This window comes from Chelonia mydas, chromosome 2, assembly GCF_015237465.2.
Source record: "Chelonia mydas isolate rCheMyd1 chromosome 2, rCheMyd1.pri.v2, whole genome shotgun sequence".
Lineage (NCBI taxonomy): Eukaryota > Metazoa > Chordata > Testudines > Cheloniidae > Chelonia > Chelonia mydas.
The window spans coordinates 238,204,937-238,221,016 of NC_057850.1; positions in this window are offsets into that span (position 1 = coordinate 238,204,937).

Genomic DNA, 16,080 nt, shown 5'->3' on the forward strand with positions numbered 1-16,080 from the left:
TGAGATCAGTAATGACTAAATGAATAATTTAATGTACCTCTGTGCACACTTTTAAGCAGCTTTTGTTTGTTCCACCAAATACACTTATTATTTGCAATAATACACAACAGTTGGAGAATGATAAAGACTTTTCACTCCTCTTTCGTTTTCTTTTGTATTCCATTCTGTTTCCCTTAGTAAGCACATATTAATATGTTTTCTTTTGAATAAATTATTTGATTTGTTTGGGGGTTTTTATAGTCTCAGTATTATTAAACTTCTCACTATCTGTGTGGAATTTCCCTTTAGTTTCCATTTTACTTATGTTCCGATGGTGCTAGTCAAGATATGATTCAGATTATTTGTTTTAATAATTCTTTTTAAGGGAACCAAATCAACTTGTGGCAATCAGAGACTTATATTTTATGCTAAATTAAAAACAAGAAGTCTGCATAGATAAGGACATCCTTTACCTGGTAAATTTCAAGACTCCTTCTAAATTATTCAGATTAAGGTTGCATTATAACATTTATTATTGTACCATCTACTGTATTATAGATGGGTGAACTATTCACAGCAACAATTTCTTTATTTTAGACCCTAATTCTGTTTGTGAATTATCTGAGAATAAATTTCATTGTTTATAAATGTATTCATTATTTCAAAATTTTCAGTTAATGCACTATAGCCAATCCCCATCAACCAAATATATGAATTAGGGCTAAAAATCATGAAATTGCCTTATAAATCATGTGATTTAAATTAATAAACAAATAAATAGGGCTCTCTTTATTTGCCCTTTGGTTTTGAGCTTTTGGGATGTACTTAGGTCATGTTTTCAAGCTTTCCCCTCTACCCAGGAGGGCTATAAACTTATTATTTTTAATGAAAGCTCAGATTCACTCTTAATTAGCCAAAAGCTGGGAATTTAAGAATATCTTCAAAAAGAAAAGGAGTGCTTGTGGCACCTTAGAGACTAACAAATTTATTTGAGCATAAGCTTTCGTGAGCTATAGCTCACTTCATCGGATGCATGCATCACGAAAGCGTATGCTCAAATAAATTTGTTAGTCTCTAAGGTGCCACAAGTATTCCTTTTCTTTTTGCGGATACAGACTAACACGGCTGCTACTCTGAAACCTAAGAATATCATGAGATTCATAATAAAATCACGAGAGTTGGCAATATTGCAAGTAGTACATGTTACTATACTCCTCGCGTACTGTTCACCACAACTGTTGCTTTGAATCTTTACTTTTCTTAATATTCAGTTTGCCCTGATTGGTGTGATTGGTCACCTGGTGTGATGTTTTTCAGGGCACCTAGGGCTGTGAGTCACCTTGTTGCCACCTGTCTGTGCGAGCTGGGTGTTAACTCCCTAACACAACCAGCCTGTCAGTCACTCAAGCACTCTCCTCTGGGCTAGACCAGACCTGACTTTGCCCAGCAGGTTGACAATAGATGCACCCCAGCCCTTGAGTCCCTTCAGAGTGTCCCCTGTGGTATCCAGCCCCCAAAGCACTAGATACCCACAGGAATCCCAGATCCTACTTTCCCAAAAGAACAGTAACCCCAGTTTACCAGTTTTTATAATAAAACAAAACGAAATTTATTTAAGAAAGAGTAGAAATTCAAACAGAAACATATGAGAGTGATGGAAACAAATGGTTAGCTACAAAACAAAATAATAAAACGTGAACTAGGGCCTACACTAATTAATAGTTACCTAGTTAGTTAGTTTCCTATCTAAAAAAGTAGATTCTCACCCCAAAGTTCAGACTTTTGCAGTGCTTGCTAGCCCCAAGAAGCCAAGACTCAGGGTATGTCTACACTATGAAATTAGGTCAATTTTATAGTAGTCGATTTTTAGAAATCGATTTTATACAGTTGATTGTGTATGTTGCCACTAAGCGCATTAAGTCGGTAGAGTGCATCCTCACTACTGTGGCTAGCATTGACTCACGGAGCAGTGCACTGTGGGAAGCTATCCCACAGTTCCCGCAGTCTCCACTGCCCACTGGAATTCTGGGCTAAGCTCCCAATGCCTGAGGGGGCAAAAACATTGTTGCGGGTGATTTTGGGTACATGTTGTCGTCTCCCCTCCCTCCCTCCATGAAAGCAACTGCAGACAATAATTTCACTCTTTTTTTCCTGGGTTTCCCATGCAGACGCCATAGCATGGCAAGCATGGAGCCCACTCAGATCACCGCTGCTCTTGCAAGCATTGTAAACATCTCACACATTATACTGCAGTATGTGCAGAACCTGGCTAAGAGAAGGCAGCACGAGGACAATTGTGAGGAGGATATGGACACACATATTCCTGAAAGCATAGGCTGTGGCAATTGGGACATCATGGCAGCAGTGGGGCTGGTTGATACAGTGGAACGCCGATTCTGGGCCCGGAAAACAAGTACAGACTGGTGGGATCACATAGTCTTGCAGGTATGGGATGATTTCCAGTGGCTGCGAAACTTTCGCATGCGTAAGGCCACTTTTCTGGAACTCTGTGAGTTGCTTTCCCCCACCCTGAAGTGCAGGAATACCAAGATGAGAGCTGCCCTGACAGTTGAGAAGTGAGTGGTGATAGCCCTGTGGAAGCTTGCAACGCCTGACTGCTACCAGTCAGTCGGGAATCAATTTGGAGTGGGAAAATCTACTGTGGGGATTGCTGTGATTCAAGTTGCCAAAGCAATGCTGCCGTTCTGCTATCAAGGGTAGTGACTCTGGGAAATGTGCAGGTCATAATGGATGGCTTTGCTGCAATGTGTTTCCCTAACTGTAGTGGGGCGATAGACAGAACGCATATCCCCATCTTGGCACCACCTTGCCAACCAGTGCCAAAAAGGGTTACTTCTCAATGGTGCTGCAAGCACTGGTGGATCACAAGGGATATTTCACCAAAATCAACGTGGGATGGCCGGGAAAGGTGCATGACGCTGACATCTTTAGGAACTCTGGGCTGCTTGAGCAGCTGCAAGAAGATACTTACTTCCCAGACCAGAAAATTACTGTTGGGGATGTTGAAATGCCAATAGTTATCCTTGGAGACCCAGCCTACCCCTTGCTCCCATGGCTCATGAAGCCATACACAGGCAGCCTGGACAGTAGTAAGGAGCATTTCAACTATAGGCTGAGCAAGTGCAGAATGGTGGTAGAATGTGCCTTTGGAGGTTAAAAGCTTGTTGGCGCTGCTTGCTGACTAGGTTAGACCTCAGTGCAACTAATATTCCCATTGTTATTACTGCTTGCTGTGTGCTTCATAATATCTGTGAGAGTAAGGGGGAAACATTTATGGTGGGGTTGCTTGGCTGCCAATTTTGAACAGCCAGACACCAGGGCGATTAGAAGAGCACAGGTAGGCACGCTGCACATCAGAGAGCCTTTGAAAACCAGTTTCATGACTGGCCAGGCTATGGTGTGACAGTTATGTGTGTTTCTCCTTGCTGCAAACCCATCCCCTTTGTTGATTTTAATTCCCTGTAAGCCAACCACCCTCCCTGCTTCAATCACAGCTGGCAAAGGAAATAAAGTCACTGTTGTTTTGAAACCACGCATTCTTTCTTTATTAATTTTTTAAAAAGGGAGATAACTGATAAGGTAGTCTGGGTGGGGTAGGGTGGGGTGGGGGAGGAGGAGAGGAGGCTAGGACAAGGGCACAATGCTTATTGTAGCCACACTACAAATCAAAACTGTTTGAATGACAGCCTTCTGTTGCTTGGGCCATCCTCTCGAGTGGAGTGGCTGGGTGCCCGGAGCCTCCCCTAACTGCATCCTTAGGCATCTGGGTGAGGAAGATATGGAACTTGGAGAGGAGGGCAGGCAGTTGTACAATGGATGTAGCAGCAGTCTGTGCTCTTGTTGGCTTTCCTGCTGCTCCACCAGACACCTGAGCATGTCCGTTTGCTCCCCCATTAGCCTCAGCATCGCCTCCTGTCTCTTCTCATCGTGCTTACTTAATGCTTTCCTGGACTCTGCCACTGAATACCTCCATGCATTCAGCTGTGCCCTATCAGTGCGGGAGGACTGCCTGAGCTCGGAAAACAGGTCATCACAAGTGTGTTTTTTTCGCCTTCTAATCTGCGATAACCTCAGGGACGGAGATGATAGGGGGAGCATAGAAACATTTGCACCTGCAGGGGGATAAAAAGGAAGAGTAAAATTTAAGATGATACATTTCTGAGAACAAAAGGAATACTCTTTCACAGTGAATCAAGCAATTCACAGCAGACAGCACATGTGCTTTAGGTACAAGGTCGCATTTTGCCTTTTATATTGAGCACCTGCTGAGTACATTGCCATTTGGCACCAACGGAATTCTGTGTCACACCTGGTGTTTCTGCCCTCGGTTTGGATGATCCTGTAACTCAAAAAGAATTCCCCAGATGATGGAGTAAACACTTGCAGCAGGAATAACTGTAAATGTTTATTCACAGAAGAATTTGTGACAGTTTCCCTGAACATTTATGAACAAAATAAATCATGTATTCATGTGTTTAAGGAGAGTGAATAAAAGGGGTTACTGACACCACTGAAGGTTGTTCATTTAAAAAAAAAAGTAGAATGCACCAAAAGTGGTAGTCAACATTACCAGTTAACATAATCAGGATACAGTTATCCCCTTTGTTCTGTTATCAACCCCACATGTCTCTTATGAAATGCATGACAGTGCATGACAGTGGTAGCAGCCTATCTCAGGAAAAAGGGAATTCATGTCTTCACATACAATTGGGGTGAGAATCTACTTTTTTAGATAGGAAATTAATTAACTAGGTAACTATTAATTCATGTAGGGCATACAATTGGTTAGTGAGGGGCAAATCAGAACAAGTCCTCAGTCATTTTCACTCCACACTGGACCTTTTCAATCCTCTAGGGTTGATTTTGAACTAAACAACATTTACGCTGATTCAAACTGAAAAAATTGAGGTCATTGGAGTCCTACTAGACTCTACAAATTTGAGGTCCTTTCTCCCACAAGTGATTCCAGACAATTGAAGCCTACATTTGGACCTCCAGTCTCAACCTTCAACTACAGTCTGGGTATGCCTGAAGTTACTAGGCCATATGAACACTGCAACACTATATGAAATGGTTCATTCCTGTGAGTGCCAACCTCAGGGCAGACTGTTAAGAAGCGGGGCAGAGACCCCAAACTGCTTGTGTGTTATATAGTTAGATTTCACCAACCCAGGACCAAGTGTGAACTCCTAAAGCACTATAACAGTCTTACCATGGAGTCACAGATAGTCTCCTTTGTCATTCCAGTCTATCTTGACACAAAGACAAGCTGGACTTAGTGATAAATGGTTTCTATACACCAAAGATCACAAAATATTCAGGTTGCTTCCAGTCCCAAGAGACCAGTCACTTACCCCATGTCAACTTGTACCTTAGATCTCTCACCAAAGTCAGTGACTGTAACCAATCCTGTAATAAACTAACTAAAGATGTATTAACTAGGAAAAAGAAATGAGAGAGTTATTACAAGGTTAAAGCAGGCAAGCATATATACACAAATGAGTACCAGTCTATGGTTTTAAAGGTGACAGAGTTGTTGAAATCTGTCAGCTCTGGATGTTTTTTTGGGCTAAACCAGGTTGAACCAGGGGATCTCTGCTTCTTTTTTGTAGATCCAGCCCTGTGAGAGTCCAAACAGCAAAAGAGAGATGAAAAATTTTGTTGTCACCTGTTTTTGTTTCCTTCTTCCAGGATTCAAACTGATGAAACGAGCCCTTTTGCACATAACCTCATCATGGATGTGAAGGGACAATTAAGAAAGTTTTGATAGGCTTTCTTGATGGTTAGAAGATGATACCTCTGGGATGGGTTCCCGGGGTGCCACCAGGAACTGGGTACCTCTGAGCCCTCTGACTCACCAGCCAGGGGCTCCCACTCAGCACTGTGCTGCTGCAACAGGCTATAGACCACTCCCAGTCCTACACGCCCACCAGCATTTGCACAGGCAGGGACACAGCCAGCTGCAGTTACATGCAGACTGGCCAGTCACTGCATGAAACAACAGTAGAGAGGCTACAGCTAAGATATCACCAGCTTCCAAGCCTAGGACCTCAGAGCTGTACCATCCTGTCCTGGCCAAAACCCTGACCAGTATGAAATTATTATTCAGTTCACCTCTCCCTCAATGTGGAGAGGAATATGCACAATATGCCTGTGTTAAACCAAGCTGAGATTTTCCCCAGACACTTCAGTCAAAGGCACACTGGTTTAGGTTAAAACATAAAACAAGTTTATTAACTACAAAAAGATAGATTTTAGGTGATTATAAGCGATAGCAAACAGATCAAAGCAGATAATCTACTAAATAAACAAAATCACAAACTAAGTCCAAGATACTAGAAAGATTGGATATGAATTAGGAAATTCTCACCATGGCTGATGATACAAGCAATCCACCAGGTTTCCATATGCAGGCTAGAAATCCTTTTAGCCTGGGACCAACAATTCCTCCAGTTCAGTCTTTGTTCCTTGGGTGTTTCCAGGAGTTTCCAGGCCTTGTTGAATCATAGGAACCATTACTTACAGGACGGCTGAAGCGTTACAGGAAGGCTAAGCTTTTTCACAACCCATTGTCTTTGTTGATGAGCCATTAGCACTGTCTAGTTTTACCATTGTTGTACCTGATGTTAGAGGGCTTTCCCTTCACCCTCTCCTCTGGTTCTTGTCACACAGACAGAAAGCAGAAGACCAGAAGTCCGAAGTGCAAGCAATGCAATGTTTATTGAGGTTAGTGCCAAGCAAGCATGTCCATAGCTCTATATGCAGGCAGAGTCTGTTTCCCGGTGTTCCATTCCCAGCTCTAACACTGCAGAACATTTACCCTGTGTCCTCCTTCCCAGCTCTGACGCCACAGAGTCGTGCTTGTGTCCCTGTTCCCCATTCCCCCCATTCTTAGCAGGCCCAAATATACCTGAAATACATGCTCTCGGTTTCACCCCTTACAGCTTATGGTTATGTTCCGTTTTGGAGGGTCGTGAGTCTAGGGTCTTCGTCCCACCTCTTTTATATCCTACGGGAGCAGTAAGGAGTGCGGTTGTGCAATGGTAAGGGACAGTCATTTCTTTGGTCTTTTAGTGTTTTATACCTTCTTCCCAATCCACCCTTGCCTCTCCTGACTGGTTGCTTGACTTTGCCTTAAGATAGGGGTTGAGGCAATCTTAAAGTGTGCTCATATACTACATTCCCACCATGCCCTGTAACTGCTCTTATCTATTCCCATTGTACTAACAAATCCATCTGGCCAGGGAGAAGCAACATACACAGTGTCTTTGTCCTTTATTTACACATATTAATATAAGATATAAGAGTATCAAAAGGTCAAACCCAAAATTCTATCTTAGACTGACAAACAAGCCTATATACTAATAGCTGTGGGTGTTTTCCAGAGTAAGCATGTTTGAAATACAGATCTAGAGTCAAATACAAAAATGATACATGCACACAAATAGGATAATCATATTCAGCAAATCATAACTTTTCCAATTACATCTGACAAGGCATATCTTGTACAAAATGTGTTATATTTATGTTATAATTAAATCATAATCATACGACTATGAAGAATATCGGATACAGAGCCACACCCTTCTGACAGGACTCAGTTTCAGAGCAAATATTTTTTACAGTCATAAAACAAAAACTCAAATATTACCTACTAGCATGTGATAAAGATATTAAAAGTCAGATTAATGCATGCAGCAATTTATAAGCATCACATAAAGTCTAAACACTAAACACATTGTTATAAGTTCAATGCCCATCTTAACCATACTCACGTACAGGTGAAACAGGCTGGTTTCCACCAATGAATTTGTCAGTACTCAGCTGATTCCTAAAGCCTTAGCAAGAGCTGGCACCTAGTCTGCCAGTGACACAACCACATGCACTTATGTGGTCCAGCATATGAGATTTCATCTTTACCCTCTTCAGTCCTGGTTGAGGTTAGTCTGTCATCCGAGTTGCCAGTCCCTGGGTAGGCTTATCTGACTGCCTCCAGAGATACTGGACTCTCTACAGCAGTGGGTGAAACAGGACAGTGTATGTCAGGGTGTTCCCTTTGCCCGTCATTCACTAATCAGGACTGTAGTCACCAGAGCCTCTGCTATAGGGTTGGAGAACACAGCTAGGGGCATTAAAAGTTCATGGTTTGCAGTTGGAACAGTAAGTGTCTTCTCATATCAAGGTACTGGAGCTTTGAGCCATTTTCAATGCCTGCCGAGCCTTTCAGGATCAGATCAGGGGAGCAGGGGTTCACATATTTATTGGCAATACCACTGCTGTGTATTATGTGAACAAGCAGGGAGAAGCCCACTTTAGCCAGCTTTCTCAAGAAGCGATGAAGTTTTGGCACTTTTGCATCAAAGAAGATATCATGCCCACAGACTTAAGCTTACTGTGATCTCAAAACCAGTTGGATGATCATCTCAGCAGGACGTTCTTTGAGAACCATTAGTGGTCTATAAGAGCAGCATGGAAAAGTCCATCTTCAGGGAACGGATCATCATGTGTTTGCAACAAAGGACAACAAGAAGTACCGCCAATGTTATTTTTGAGAGGAACTCAGTCCAGGATTGTTAACTGATGCCTTCCATCTGCACTGGGGCATGGCTCTGATGTATGCCATTCCCCTATTCCCCTCATCTCTCAGATTATCCTCAAAATGAAACTGGACCATGCTAAACTGATTCTTGTTGAACCATTTTGGCCAGGACAGTGTTGGTTCTCTGACCTTATCAGTCTATTTTTTGACCTCCCAGATCTCTACCTCTGCTTCCCAACCACAACAGCCAGGTTGCACATTCGGCATTAAGCACGCTGCACCTCATGGCATGGATGGTGCATGGCTAGATAAGGAGAAAGGTCAATGTTTGGAAGCAGTGAAGAGGGTCATTCTTAATAGTAGGAGACTATCAAGTACGATTACTTATTTGTCCAAGTGGAAGCTTTTTGTTTGTTTGTTTGGTCAATATTTAAGGGAATTCAACTGATGTTAGCTAGCGTTCAGGACATTTTGAATTATTTGTTACATTTGAAGTCCTTGGGCCTGGCTGTTAGCTCATTGAGAGTTTACCTGGAGGTGTTCTCAGTGTTTCATCCTCCAATCCAAGGGAAGTCATTTTTCTCAAACACCATAGTAGTGAGATTTCTCAAAGGCATTGTCTGCGTGTTTCCACCGGTAAAGGAAATGGTCCAGTTGTGGGACCTCAAGTCTGTGCTGGCTGCCCTTATGGGTCTTCCATCAGAATCACTAACAACTTGTTAGTTGTCTCTCCTTTCCCAAAGGACAACCATTCCTATTGCTCTAACTTCCATATGAAGGGTTGGCAAAATGCAAGCACTTATGGCAAGGCCTCCATATCCACAGTTCTTCAAAGACAAAGTATCCTTGATGTATGGTGGTGAGTCATCCCTGAACTAGAGCCTGGTTAAGGCACATGCACTGTTGAGTCATTCCTGTGCTAGGCTCCAGCCAATCCAGAAGCCAGGAACTGGTCTGGTGAGTCTCAGGGTAGGTACATAAGCCTAACAGGTGGAAGAGCAACTCAGTCTGCTCAACTTCACTCCAGGGCTTCAAACTCTCCCCCATCTTATAGTGGCAACAGACTCCCCAAACCATAGACTTCCCCAGCCTTGGTCTTTCCCTGTTCCTATCCTGCTCCACCCTTGCTTTTCCTCCCACCCGTTCCTAGTCCTGCTCCAGCCTTGTTCTCACTCTGGCCTTGCTCCAACCCCACTCTGGACTCCTGATTCAGCTCTGACCTCTGGCTGCTACTACTAGGTCCGAGAACCACAGCTCCGGCCACTAGGCCTGACCATTCCCACCTTGGTTTCTGACATTTGAGGCCACATCCAAAGTTTTGGCCCAAAGCAGTTTTGCGATTTCACCATAACCAGGTTATTTACTTAGTTGTATTATTTCCTGAGCCACACTCAATGCAGATGAACAGCGGCTTCATACGTTAGATGTGAGGTGATGCCCGGCATTCTATCTGGAAAGAACTAAATCATTTTCTTAATCACCAAGGCTTTTTGTCTCTTATTGGAAGAATGGATTGGAAGAATGGTCAGCTGGTATCTACACAGATGATTTCCAGGTGGATAACTTCTTGCATTACTATGCCTTATGAAGTGGCTCAGACCATGTCCCATTGACAGACTTTACAGGATCATCTGAAAAGGGCTCAAGAAACATTGATCACTTTTCTCAGAAATGTTTCAATCTTGGGCATTTGCTGTGCTGGTACCTGGGCTTCCCTGAAGACTTTTGCCAAACAGTATGCTGTTAGAATGGCATCTAGGTAGGATGCAAACTTTGGGAAGGCAGCTCCTCAGTTTAAGTAAACTCCAAGACCCACCTCCTGCCAGTACTCCTTGTGAGTCACCTGAGTTGAATACATGTCTGCAGTACTCAAAGAGAACAAAACCTTATTTACTTGTACTGTATTTGTTGTTCTTTGAGATGTGATGCAGAAATATATTTCATGACCCATTCTCCCCTCTACACCAAAATCTCCCATCTTGGATTCTGATGCCAAGAAATTGAGGAGAGTCGGGTTGATATGACCCTTATATAGCTATGGGAGGGGCTACAAGGTCCAGAAGGCCTGAGCATCATCCTGATGATGACTGCTAACGCAAAGCTCTCCAGCTTCAGCGCACTGGGTGCATGTGCACCTAAGTGGAATACACAGCTGAGCCCACGTCTGGAAGAACAGTTACATTACAGGTAAGTAACCATTGTTTTATTTTAAAGTCAATTATTCATTTTACAGGATTTCATCATTTTTCTGTGGTGTATTTTACACAGTTCAGTACTAGGCAATTTGTAGTATATTTTGGAGGTACTTTCAATGTCCCTTAGCCAGCATAGGTTTTTTGGTATCAAATTATTTTTTGTATGAAGAATTCTTTTCATACACCTACCATTTTTTCCCCTAGAGGCAGCGATGTCAACAACCCTATTTGTCCGTCTGTATTTACAAATTGTTCTGGATTTGCACATTAACGTGATGCAGAATAACCTTTTACATCCAGGATCCAAAGATATATGCCTAACACAAGCAATGTCTAATAAATGCATCAAGGAACTTCATATGTCGCCCCTGGCAGTACAGGTGCTGCCAAATAGTGGAGTTCCACTGGGGTAAACAATAATCTTTTCATCTCTGGTTTAAAAACATGTATCTCCACTGCCTGCAAATGTCAGATTTTTAAGCAATCATGACAAATAGTTTGACATAGTCAGGCATTTTGACTGAAGCGTCTGTGGTCACTTACGTGCAAATCACCTGGGTCATCAGCTGGGAAAAGACTCTGGGCCATTTGGCAGCGAGAGTATAAATTCTGACCACTTTACCCAACCAAGTCATTGTGCAAGTCTTTTCCTCCATGCAGGCCAGCTACTAGTGGGAGAAAGGATCACAACACTTAGCCAGCATATTGCAGATAATCAATATAAAAGAATGCATTTTTAACACAGTTAATTGGAATAGTAAGTTCTATTCTTCATTCATGTGACTACAAATGCTAGACCTGGTATCTATAATAATAGCACTGCTGCAATTACAAATGACTCAAGACAAGCAAAACCATTTCAGATAAGAAACAGCATCCCCCAACCACATCTTTACTCCTATTCAGAATTTAACCTTATAAAATTATTATTTTAAGTGTTTTTCAGCCTGAATAAAAAGTTCTAAATTAGGACCTGGTCCAGTAGATACAGAACATTTCTTAGGAAGGGACTGTATATTTTGCAGGATCAAGCCATCACAATTTTCTCATGTCTTTCCAGTCAAAAGGAGGCAATAAATTCAGGGACACTTGAATATATAACAGAAAGGAAGGACAGTACAGTGGTTTAGGTGGTCGATGGGAACTTGAGAGCCCTCAGCTCAAATCCATGCATTCCCACACACTTCCTGTGTGACTCTGACAAGTCACTTAGGCCATGTCTGTGCTACAGCATTGCAGCAATGCCATTGTAATCCTGTAGGGTAGATACAGACTAGTGTCAAAAGGGGTTTTTCCATTGGTGTAGGAACTCAATCTTGCCAAACGTCTGAAGCATTCTTCTGTCAACCTCACTGTGTCTACACTGGGGAGTTAGGTTGACGTAGCTGCAGGATTCTGGGTGTGATTTGTCACACCCTCTGAGTGCTGTTGCTATGTTGACCTATGTTTTAGGTATAGACCAGGCCTTGATCTCTCTGTATCTCAGTTCTCCATCCGTAAAATGGGGATAATAGCACTTCCCTACCTCACAGGGGTGGTTCAGAATAAATCCATTACAGATTGTGAGGCATGCAGATGCTAAGGTAGTACAGGTCATAGAAGTACCTAAAATAGATTAATAGAATTGTTAAATTATTTCTGGGTATAGTAAATCTCTTTATTGAAACTAGTAATAGTAAATCACTTTAATAACTGTAGAAATCTGCAGTGTAACTACTATCTCAGTTACAGCATTACAGCAGTGAAATTTTTGTCTCTATATAAACATCAACTCAGATTTAGTTTTATATTTCGCTCCAAATTGGAGCAGAGATTTTTTTTTTTTTTTACTCTTCATACACTGTAACAGACACCTTGCTGATGACTGGCATTATTCATGACTCTGTCATGGATCAGCATGACAGTTGAAAATGATGAGCAATGGCATGAAATAGTTGAAAATAATTCATTTTCTACCTATTGGCGTGACAAGTCCTTGATAGAATAACAATGGCCCATGCCACTCTTTCAGGGTGCAAACGTCCTCATGACACCCTTTTGCACTTGTTCAGAAAAATTAGAACTGATCACATATGAAGGAGTCTGGCAACACCTGGGATGAAGTTTTACATGTACTTTACAGAAGATGGTGTTTGGAACCATTTTGATGCAAATGTGTGGGATGTGTTCTTTTCCATGGGTCCAGATGATGAAGATGTTATCAATGTAGCACAAGTAGACTAGGGGCATTAGGAGACGAGAGCTGAGGAAGAGTTGTTTTAAGTCAGCCATAAAAATGTTGGCATACTGTGGGGCCATGCGGGTACCCATAGCAGTGCCGCTGATTTGAAGGTATACATTGTCCCCAAATGTGAAATAGTTATGGGTTAGGACAAAGTCACAAAGTTCAGCCACCAGGTTTGCTGTGACATTATCGGGGATACCGTTCCTGATGGCTTGTAGTCCATCTTTGTGTGGAATGTTGGTGTAGAGGGCTTCTACATCCATAGTAGCTAGGATGGTATTTTCAGGAAGATCACTGATGGATTGTAGTTTCCTCAGGAAGTCAGTGGTGTTTTGTAGATAGCGGGGAGTGCTGGTAGCGTAGGGCCTGAGGAGGGGGAGTCTACATAGCCAGACAATCCTTCTGTCAGGGTGCCAATGCCTGAGATGATAGGGCATCCAGGATTTTCAGGTTTATGGATCTTGGGTAGCAGATAGAATGCCCCAGGTCAGTGTTCTAGGGGTGTATCTGTGCGGATTTGTTCTTGTGCTTTTTCAGGGAGTTTCCTGAGCAGATGGTGTAGTTTCTTTTGGTAACCCTCAGTGGGATCACAGTATGCCAACATTTTTATGGCTGACTTAGAACAACTCTTTCTCAGCTCTCGTCCCCTAATGCCCCTACTCTGCTTGTGCTACATTGATGACATCTTCATCGTCTGGACCCATGGAAAAGAAGCCCTTGAGGAATTCTACCATGATTTCAACAATTTCCATCCGACCACCAACCTCAGCCTGGACCAGTCCACACAAGAGATCCACTTCCTGGACACTACAGTGCTAATAAGTGATGGTCACATAAACACCATCTTATACCGGAAACCTACCGACCACTATGCCTACCTACATGCCTCCAGCTTTCATCCAGACCACACCACACGATCCATTGTCTACAGCCAAGCTCTATGATACAACTGCATTTGCTCCAACCCCTCAGACAGAGACAAACACCTACAAGATCTCTATCAAGCATTCTGACAACTAATATCCTCCTGCTGAAGTGAAGAAACAGACTGACAGAGCCAGAAGAGTACCCAGACGTTACCTACTGCAGGACAGGCCCAACAAAGAAAATAACAGAACGCCACTAGCCATCACCTTCAGCCCCCAACTAAAACCTCTCCAATGCATCATCAAGGATCTACAACCTATCCTGAAGGACGACCCATCACTCTCACAGATTTTGGGAAACAGGCCAGTCCTTGCTTACAGACAGCCCCACAACCTGAAGCAAATACTCACCAGCAACCACACACCACACAACAAGAACACTAACCCAGGAACCTATCCTTGCAACAAAGCCTGTTGCCAACTGTGTCCCACATATCTATTCAGGGGACACCATCACAGGGCCTAATCACATCAGCCACACTAACAGAGGCTCGTTAATCTGCACATCTACCAATGTGATATATGCCATCATGTGCCAGCAATGCCCCTCTGCCATGTACATTGGCCAAATTGGACAGTCTCTATGTAAAAGAATAAATGGACACAAATCAGACATCAAGAATTATAACATTCAAAAACCAGTCGGAGAACACTTCAATCTCTTTGACCATTCGATTACAGACCTAAAAGTGGCAATTCTTCAGCAAAAAAACTTCAAAAACAGACTCCAACGAGAGACTGCTGAATTGGAATTAATTTGCAAACTGGATACAGTTAAGTTAGGCTTGAATAAAGACTGGGAGTGGATGTGTCATTACACAAAGTAAAACTATTTTCCCACGATTCCCCCCTCGCCGCCCCCCCCTTCCTCACACATTCTTGTCAACTGCTGGAAATGGCCCACCTTGATTATCACTACAAAAGGTTCCCCCCCGCCCCCGCCGCTCTCCTGCTGGTAATAGCTCACCTTACCTGATCACTCTCCTTACAGTGTGTATGGTAACACCCATTGTTTCATGTTCTCTGTGTATATAAATCTCCCCACTGTATTTTCCACTGCATGCATCCGATGAAGTGCGCTGTAGCTCACAAAAGTTTATGCTCAAATACATTTGTTAGTCTCTAAGGTGCCACAAATACTCCTTTTCTTTTTTGATAGCTTCTAGTAGTTTGTGCCAGCAGCATCCACGCGGGACAGTTATGATGCAGAAGTTTGGTGCGCATTGCAATTCATACCCCGGTAGTTCACACAGCAGCACAGTGCAGACATAGCAGCCTTTCAATGAGACTTAGGCTCCTAAATCATGTAGGCACTTTGTAATTTTTTTACCCTGTAGCTCTACATATGTTTCACATTTATGTTGTGTTCATATATAGCACTGAAGCATTGTCCCTGTAACCTTTTTTGCCTAGAAAAAACCTCAGTCAAAACTAAAGGCCTTCAGAATAGGACAGAGAGTACTAGAATTCAGAGATCTTGCAGCCTCACCAGGGAGTTAACTTTTGCTTGCTAATTGCTTTGGTCTCCTTGATCTCCTTCCTGCTGTGCTGCTTATAAGCCTGACTGATGATATCCTAGAAATGCCTTCTAAATGACTTCCTTATCAGTGACACATTCTCTCAGCTCCCTGGAGGGGCAAAGGAGAGAGACATTCTGTCATTTCCATGAGAATACAAAGAGTACCCCTCCCCTTCCAGAAAATTACAAACCAGCAGACCAAAATGCTGTGATTATGTCAGACAGTTATTTCCATGCTATTTTGCATGATGAAAATTATACCCTATGGATTCAACATGAGGCCCTGCTCTGGTCCCTTTGTTCAAAGCCTGTGGCACAAAAAGTCATGAAAGCAGTCAGATCTTCCCAGCTGGGGATTCTCACAGCTAGTGTAGAGCTGACCTAACTAGTCCCTATGCAGCCCTCTCTCAGCCCCCAGAGTTGGAAGAGTTCTGGGGATGTTCCCCAGGCAGAGGGGGTATGGCCAGAGTGCTGCTGTGCTCCAAAGATACCTGGCTAGCAGAGGGCCCCTTGAGGGTTTCAATTAAGCAGCTTTGATGCTACTGTAAACTGTGCAGTCCAGCCCTTGGTTCACCCCAAACTGGGTAGCCACAGAGATATACACCCTCAGTTGAAATTATGATGACATAATAATTGGCGCATTAGCCATTATGGCATCACTTCTCATTTGGGCGAAT